The 9429-nt window shown below is 38.9% G+C and overlaps 1 long non-coding RNA gene across 1 annotated transcript in view; it reads right to left on the reverse strand.

Moving 5' to 3' along the window:
• LOC107098184 overlaps window positions 1-9429 on the reverse strand; it is a 36102-nt gene that overhangs the window by 12798 nt on the left and 13875 nt on the right. The window lies entirely within an intron of this gene.

The following is a 9429-nucleotide window of genomic DNA, read 5'->3' on the forward strand; positions in this document are numbered from 1 at the left end:
TGTCAGGGCCCAGACCCGCACTGTCAGGGCCCAGACCCGCCACTGTCAGGACCCAGACCCGCACTGTCAGGGCCCAGACCCGGCACTGTCAGGACCCAGACCCGCACTGTCAGGACCCAGACCCGCACTGTCAGGACCCAGACCTGCACTATCAGGACCTGCACAATGGTATCTCCTGCTCTGTCAGGACTGGAAGTTTATTCTGGATTATTTATTCAAAGCCTTTAGGAATAGTGTGTAGTACGTATGTGCTGCCAGATTTAATTAGAACAAGATAATTTCTTTGCAAAGTGAGTGCACACTTATATGTGCCCTTTTCTACTTTTCCCCACCAAAAGACCATTAAAACCATGTTTTATAATATAATTCTTGGGTGACTTTCTTTTACTTATTACAACATTATCCGTCTCTTACAAAAGCATGTTTCAATTGTGACACCCACTGGAACTTCCCCAGAAGTAAAACGTTGGATCTCTTACTGTGAAATCTGCTGTTCTGACGAGAAAAACACTTGCAAGAAAATCAAATAAATTGACATTTGAAAGTTTTTTTTTGTGTCTGGTGTTTTATCTGGTCGCATGGGGAAAAAAACAAAGTTATTGCCTATTTTAGTCAAGTATCTAGGTAGTCAGTAAATCACTGAGAACACAAAGCTAATTTAATTAATTAATTAATTTAATTTGAAACCGCATAACCTACATTGGCAAATCTATGTGGTCCAACAGCAAAGGTAAGAACATACAGTAGCATAAACAATACTAAAAGAATAAAGAATATATAATATAATACTCGCAAACAGACATAAAAGATGTCTTTATGAAATAACTGTTAATTTAGTTTTTTTTGATTTCCGGAATACTTGCTTATATGCTACATCGCTTTTACTTTGAAAGGCTTCAAATAAACTGCCGGTCCTGACAGTGCAGTTCATCAGCTAGACTCTCTAGAAAAATAGTGATGGACCCCTAAATATGCATCATTGAGATTCAGTATCTATTGAGGATTATTTCTTGTAGGGAAAAAAGGGAGTAAATCCAATTTTTGCATGACTTGATAAAGTGATTCTTTTGCTAATGCAATACATTTTACACCCCTGATCCGAACTTATAAAAACTCAATTTCCAAATTACTTGGTCAAGTTAGATTTTACCAGAGTTCAAACATGAAACCTGTTTTGCTGAGCTGCCATCTTATGGACATTCACCTGGCAATCAAAAGCAAGTCATACTGCGAACAGTTCAACAGTTGAAAGCCTTTCATACCTAATCGAATAAACTGGTTACTGGTGTCACCTCACCATGGCGGACCTTCATTTTACGAAGTGCTTCATTTACTTTGGAAATCTGAACAGAGACGCCGGCGTCTCGATCCATCAGATCCTACAGTTAAGCTCCCAGTTCAGGGAGTCCAGCAGCTCCCGCCGGATCACGGCCGCCTTCTGCTCAGCTTAAGATAAGGTAAGATGGCTTTTTGGAGATCAGACAAAAGCAGCAGGAATTAAAAGTAAGAAACTTTTTTCCAAATTTGCGAAATTTTCCATTTCCATCAAGCTTTTCTGATGTGACACTTAGGAAACACACGGGAAAAAGATGATGGAAACACACCTAGTAGGAGCTCAGAGCTGCATCAGAGAAGATCATGGAACAACAGAGAGCGGAGAAGCGGTTACGGCGCTGGAGCTAAGGGAGGATGACGAACGAGCTGACAGTCCTTCTAGGGCTAAATAAAAACAGACTTTTTAAAGCCACCTTTAAACCTCAGAGCATTCCTAACCTCATCCCCGGTCAACATTATTTTACCCCTCTTCAATTTTGATTTAAAAAACTTAAATATCAGGTGTGGTTTGAATTCACTGACTTTCACGGAGCACTCAAGGTCATGAAAACAATGAAACCATGGAGCCAAATGGAAAATATAAAAAGACTATTAAAGATGCAGAAAATATCAGGGGTTTATCCAGGTCATTTCCACGTTTGGATGAAACAAAAACCATCATTGGTCTGCATTTGTGTGGGAAATTCTTATCTTTAAAAGCTGGCATAGCTACATAGTCTTACATGCATTATTCTAGATAATAAAACTTCACATTCTCATCAATAAAAGTCCAAAGTTAATAAATGATCCATTAGAACTGTAAGTTTGTGCAAGCCTCTTTCTAGAACTGTCCAAGGACAAATGTATTACTTGTTTTTACTGGAAGAAGTCTATTTATATTCACAATGTGCTCAAGCAAACAAGAACCAAAGACATCTTAAAAATCGTAGTCTTTTAGTCAAGTGTCTCATAAACTTTGGGTTTTTCTGGCAAACGCCGCTCCTATCCCTGCCAGCCCTTTACTCCCCCCTTGTTTTTCACACCATATCCGATATATTAGAGTTTCATGGTGGAGCTCAGCCAAAGCTAATCTTATTGGGCCAATTAGCATGCCTGTGGAGAAGAAGAGCGCAGCAGCAAGCAAATTGACAATGATTTGATTTGGTTGCTGCCCCGGTAATATGTGCTGACTCAGCGGCTCCTCTCAGAAAGGAAAAATAGGTTGGGAGATAATATGTCGGAAAATGTGAATAACGCACGACTTATGACTCATACACAGAAGAGAGAACAGCATCGAATAGACTTTTGTTTTTTTCTTTTGCTTGTGAATTATTCTTCAGTTGCTTTCTGCAAATTAAGCCTTTTTTGATGAAAGCAGAGGAGATGTTGCACTGCTGACTAATCCTTCCAAATGAAGCAGCATTGAAGCACCTGCTTGTAATTCGCTGGGTTTCAGTCATTGGGCAGGTGCTTCTTTAATCTTTATTGTCTGTCATTCATTACTGTAGAGCTCTAATAAAGGGGCTTTCTGTTATAACAGCCAATCAGAGACTTATCACACTTTATTGGAGCTCTTTCCTCAGATCAAATAATTTGTTTCTTAGCACACATCAAACAAGACAGCATTTCTCCAGGATCTTCAGGAGAATAGTAGAAAAAAATCATTAACTGTTAAAAACACACCAGGAGTATAAAAACTCTACTATAGTCTTGAATTCAGTGGACAGAATAAAACCCTTTTAAGCTCTGGAAACTCAATCAGTGAAAGGTTAGTAAAGGAAGGTTTTGATGTACTGATGGCAGAAACATCTGCATTATATTCCATTTCTAGAAAAAGGACGCATGGACACTTTATGTTCATCCAGCTTCATCAGAAAAGAAGTGCCAGTATGTTAGGGAAAACTAAAACAAAAAAAAAGGGATTTCTTTACACAATTAGAAAGAAAGAGAACTGTAACATCTGTATATAATGATGCTTTTCTCAAAATAATGACAATCTTTTAAATAAAAAAAAAAAACATAAAAATGAGCTACAATAGTAAAAAGGTCCTTTTACCATGCTAACATTAGCCCTATTTTCACCTGGCTAACAAACAGTTCATGCCTCTCACTATTACCTTTTCTAATGAGGGCCTAAAATTTGCCAAATAAACACATTTTAAAAGGTTTTTTCATTGCTGTAGCAAAGTATCAACAGGATCCATCCTGCTGGGGTTGCGAGGGTGCCTATCCCCAGCTGACTGCGGGCGAGAGGCGGGGTCCACCCTGGACAGGTCGCCAGCCGGGTCAGGACAACACAGAGACAAACAATCATCCACGCAAACGCTCACACCTAAGGAGAATTTAGAGAAGCCAATTAACCAATAAATAACAGTCATGTTTTTGCACTGTGGGAGGAAGCCGGAGTACCCAGAGAGAACCTACGCATGCACAGAGAGAACATGCAAACTCCATGCAGAAAGACCCTGGGCTTGCTGCAAGGTGGCAGAGCTACTCACTGCGCCACTGAGCTCACAAACTTTCAATCTTCGAAGTAACAGTTATAAAAAGAGATCTCAAGTTAAAAAAACTCACCTTTGAACCTAGTATTCACTAAAAATATAGAACTAAATAGACTTCCTCTTCCAGGCAAAATTAAACTGTCTGAAATAGCATAGAGCTTAGCTTTGTGATATAGGTATTGTGGTATTTCTAATGTCGCAAGATCTCATATAAGGCCAGAAATTGTGATAACACCAACTATTGACATCTAAAGTTTTTCTAGGAATATAACTATAAATAAGTTTTATAATCTATGCATCAATTTGTTAAAAGCTTTAAAAGTCATTGCTTTAATCATTGTTAAAAGCTTCTGCTGAACTGCAATGATCTAAATTAGGTCTGTTAAAGGTAAATTAATCATTCTTTTTTCGAGCCTTCAAAGATCAACTACAGGCATGTGTGCTCAGACATATATTGCCTTTGGTAATATGGAGTATTTATTAGTTATGAAACTGTTGTTTTCTGCTGCTTCTTCTCCAACCAAGAAGAAAGACACTCGCCTGTCCTGCGACGCCGCCTCTCCCCGTGCATCACTCCACTTCTGCAGCTTCTCACAACCCAAAGAAACTTTTTCATTATTAGGTCAAGAATTAATAAAGCTAAATATCCCTTAAGGCATGAATTGGATAAAGAGCTTTCTAACATGATGTAGGTCATTTAAAGATGGCAATTAAATAAAGCCGGGCATACACTGTGTGATATTTTCAATCGTACTCAGCTACAGCTCAAAGTGTAAGTTGAAACTGCAGGGTTTAAGTTCACAGCTCACGATGCATGTTCTCACACTTTGCCACCCGACGCTCTGATGCGATCTACCTGCCTACACTGTACTTTGAAAAACCACACGTCAGACTCAAAGCCAAGAGATGGTGCCGGTCGGACTTATCAATCTGGAAGAAGAAGAACTCCCTTGTTTTCCCATGGGCAGTGCGCGAGGTTCTGGTAATTCGGCTTGTAGCTCTGCTTCAACAGCAGAATTTACCCATGAACACCTCACGATGACTGACTGAATTGCAAACATATTGAATTTCTCCCAATATTACGATTCCTGATTGGGGTGTGGTCATGAGAGGCTGATCGCCCCTCGTTACCCCCTGTATAGTACACGACACAGGACGCATGATGAGGCTGAATCTGGGCCTGATCGAAACATTCTCGAACGACTGGAGAATCGGCCCGAAAAGGGCAAAAAAAAAATCGTAGAGTGTAAGCCTGGCTTTAAATATGAAGGACTGCAAAGAAAGCAGGACAGACTGAGGATGCACCTCCCACTCTGGACCAAACTGTTTCAGACCCTCTTCTCTAGTAAGCGGCTCCGGTCCATCAGGACCAGAACATCCCTTTACAAAAACTGTTTTTCCTCCCATCTGCAGCTAGCCTAATTAACAGTGCCTTGGTTCTCCACTGATACTTCAAAGTTGAAAATAAGACAAATTCAGCACATGGGAATATTTGACTTCATAGAGTTTTTATTTTGTATTTTTAAAACCTTTCTTTATACTCTTCCCATGCAAAAAGTAATACAGATTTTCTCTATTCTCAGAGCAATCCAAAGATATTTTTACTTTTTTATTCGTCATTATATAAAAACCCTTCAGAGTCTTAATAAAATCCTGATTTTTGGTTAAATGTAATTCAGTTATGCTTTCCAGGGCTCCATCTTTACTTCCCTACGACCTACCCCGGCTGTCATCGGCCTTCCCAAAGGGACTTGTCTGAGCTCCAGTCAGAGGCTTTCTCCCCCAGGCTGGCTCATTGTCATGGGGGCTGATAAATATTTACTCTTCCCAGCTTGGCAGGGAAATGAGTGGGAGGGGAGCTAAAGATCCATTGAGACAAAGGGGTCAGAGACGCTGACAAGCCAGCAGGGTCCTTCCTTCCCTGCGGACCCCTAAGAAACCCCAATACGCGATTAGATCTGTGTTGGGACAGAGCTCAGTCTGTGTGAGTATGTGGGTGTGTGACGAAGAAGCCGAAAGGGGCTGCATGAAAGGCGGAGAAACACGCAGACAGTCACAGAAAGAGACAGGACCCAGAGGACGAGGAGTGCAATTCAGAAAAGGATTCCTCCTCGAGAGCCATTTAGACCGGAGACCACCAGTGGAACTCACAGGACAATAGAGCAAAGACAATCCTGCAGGTCAGACAATGCCGCCTAGAAGAAAGACACACTGGTGTTATGAATACACACGTCCCTTCAGGCTACATCTCCCGGCACATCAAGCTCTACACAAAAGAAACCCAATAGCCATTTAAAAAGAAAAAAAAAACAAAAACCAAGAGCTACATTTCTAGAAACTGCCAAGGAATCCAAAACTTCAACAGTGAAAAGAAGAGTTTATTTCTACAGCGCTTTGCCAAAGTATTCAAAAGCCTTTAGGGTTTACACATTCTGTCACATTACCAGGCTTCAATGGCTTTTAATGAGATTTTATTTTGTGATAGACAAACAGACAAATCAGTGCAATGAGAAGTGGAGAAATCATTTGGTTTTCCATAAATAAAGATCTGGAAAGAGCAAATTTCTTTAATATTCTGTGCCTCTGAATCAATGCGCCTTCTAAAATGATCGTTCATAAATGATCTTAAGTGAGCGTGAGTTCTGGAGAAATGTGAATCTGCATAATTACCACCCCGACAATCCCATATAAGGCTACCAATTCTCACACCTGCATGTTAAGTCACAGAAACCGCATTGAAGATAAAGAAAAACTTTAAATTTCGAAGATGGAGGTCTAACTGAGAGCTGAGGAGCAGAATTAAAGGACCAGCAAAAAAAGCAGGCAGTGGAAAATAAATAACAGCTGGAAACGCCGTGGTTGCTCCGCTACTGAAGTAAAAATTAAAAATTAAAATAAATCTAAAAGGGAAAATTCGAAAACAGTTAGTATTTACTGCTAATGGAGGAAAGAGTATGGAGTTAGAATGGGATCAAAATGTTTGTAAACTTCTAAATCTTAGTTGAAACTGAAAAAATAGAAGTCGATATCTCAGTAAATTTCCAATGTCAATGCTAATGTAATTTTTGCCTTAAAATGCGAGAAACTTAAAAAGCAAACATAAAATAATAAGAATTGAATCTAAATTCAGTTTAGTACTTTAATTACACTTTTTCTTTTTTATTTTAATTCTTTATTGCAAGTTTTAGATTTTAGATTTTCAGATTCAAATCTATTTCTTTCAGTTTATTTTGTTATTTTTAGTTTCAGGATTTTTTAATAATTTATTTATTTTTTTACACTTTCAAATAAGTTTTTTTCATGTTGAGATTTTGACCCCAATCTGACCAGAGTGGGCGGGAAAACGTGATTGACAGCTTGCTGCAGCGCTGGACACTTAGACTTAGATATTAGAAAACTTTTATAGTCATTTTCTATACACACAGTGTATGCAAAACTAAATTTCATTTTTTCTTACAGCTTTCAGACTGTAAATGAGCAGCAGCTTAGCAGTGAAATGAACATTTCTATTTCCTGAAGTGCAGCCGTGCTCAAATGTCCATTTCCATGTTGCATTTATGTACTGTGGGAACTCCGACTACTTGCTCAAGTACTTAGAGTTCCCACAATCCATGAACGCAACATGGAACCTAGACATCACTCCAGCGCTGCTGCAAGCTGTCAATCACATGTCCCCGCCCACTCCCGTCAGATTGGGGTCAAAATCTGAAGGTGAAAAAAACTGATTTGAAAGAATAAAATCAAATCCTGAAACTGAAAAAGCAATTTGAAACTAAAAAATAAAAATTGAAACCGGAAAAAAGGGATTTGAATCAGAAATTATACAATCTAAAACTGCAATAAAGACAAATTAAAAGTTTGATTAAAATACTAAACTGAATAATGAGTGTTTTCAAGCTGAGGGAAGAACTTAGATTCAATTCTTATTATTATATGTTTGCTTTTTTAGTGTCTCAGATTATAAGCTAAAAATTATGCATTCAAAATCAATTTATATTTTTTTTCTGTTTCAACTTCTATATTTTCAGTTTTAACTAAGATTTATAAGTTTACAAACATTTTTACCCCTTTCTGACTCCATAAAAGAAGGACAACTCTAACTGAATGAAGTCAGACAGACGAAACCCAAATATTCCTTTATGTAAATAAAGCCAAGGAGCTGCCATGGAGTGAAATGAATACAAGTCTCACCGTTAGAATTTTCTGTTCAAGATGTTATTGCAATAGTAGCTTGATCTCTGACTGTTCTTTCTTTTGATGTAATGAAAACAAATTAAACCAGTGGCCCCCTGGATACCTGCCAGCTGCAAGTATTGACCGATAGAATAAAACAAAAAAAAAAATCAATTTATATTTGCAGAGCTGCTTAATATATAACGATGTAGTCAATAAAATGGACGACTGCTTCTAAGAAAAACAAATGGGGTCATTTAATGAAGAGCTACGTTTGGATAACAGCTGACTGATTGCGCTACACTCCTACGTCATGTCTGGGCGAATCATAAAATGTGTTCTTTCCTGAGAGAAGTTTAGAAATAGGAGAAAAATGGTAAATACGACATTTTCTCCAAAACGATTTAAGAACCACTTTGTTCATACAGTTCTTGTATGAGGGCCAATATTTTATTCTAATATTCTAAATCTATATCTAATTCATATACTAAAGCAAATACAACTGCAGGTGTTTTGGGGCGTATGTCTCCAACAGCTTTGCTCATCCGGAGACTGGAATAGCTGTCTGTAAGTTTTTGCAAGAAAGCTCCATGTAACTTGTGCCCCATTTACACAATCCTTTTTGAAACCGTGCTGAGATCGGTCTGAGGACGGTAATCAAGATAACTGTTCAGTGTAAATGGCACCCAAGCTGAACCGGACCGCCCCAGACCAAACTGAAACGCGCTACACTAGTACTAGTTCATCAGTAGGGCTCGGCGTGGTTCAGTTCAGGCTCGGTTCTCAGATAACAAAGAGCGCATGAGCAGACTGCGTCATCCTTACAGTCCGCCTCCGTAATCATGAAATTTCAGACATTCATAAAAATCCTAGCTTCCCTACCGTACCACATGATTTCCAGTTTAGATTCTGCTTAGCAGTGTGATGAACCTCAACGTCTGTCATTGTTTCCTGCGTCTGTAAGCCCTGATTAGACTATTCATTTGTGTTATCCAAGCACTACTGCTTCAATCCTAGAAGCAGTAGTACCGTAGATAGTCTCTACGAGGCGAGGAACCGTGATGTGTAAATAGTCCGAGCTCGGCACGGATCGGTTTAGAGGGTAGTGTAAATGAGACTTCATGTTGGATGGAGAACACCTGTAAACACCAATCCTCAGTTCACTCCCCTGATAGGGTGTTATCTTTAGGCACTTATACAGGAAGTTTTCTTCTGAACAATTTCCTTCTAGCTCTTATTTTATGCTTAGATTTAGACTTAGTGTCTTCAACACCCTCTAGCAGGTTTTCTCCTCTTACCATAGCTTGTAGGAAACACAAACTAAACTTCCATTAACTTTCTTCTAACACTATTGTTCTTTAGACCACCCTTTCAGAGAGGACAGATTTTTTGAGTGAATGGCTACTCATTGGCATTTAGTATAGTATAGTATAGTATAGTA

This window comes from Cyprinodon variegatus, unplaced genomic scaffold, assembly GCF_000732505.1.
Source record: "Cyprinodon variegatus isolate N-32 unplaced genomic scaffold, C_variegatus-1.0 Scaffold753, whole genome shotgun sequence".
NCBI lineage: Eukaryota > Metazoa > Chordata > Actinopteri > Cyprinodontiformes > Cyprinodontidae > Cyprinodon > Cyprinodon variegatus.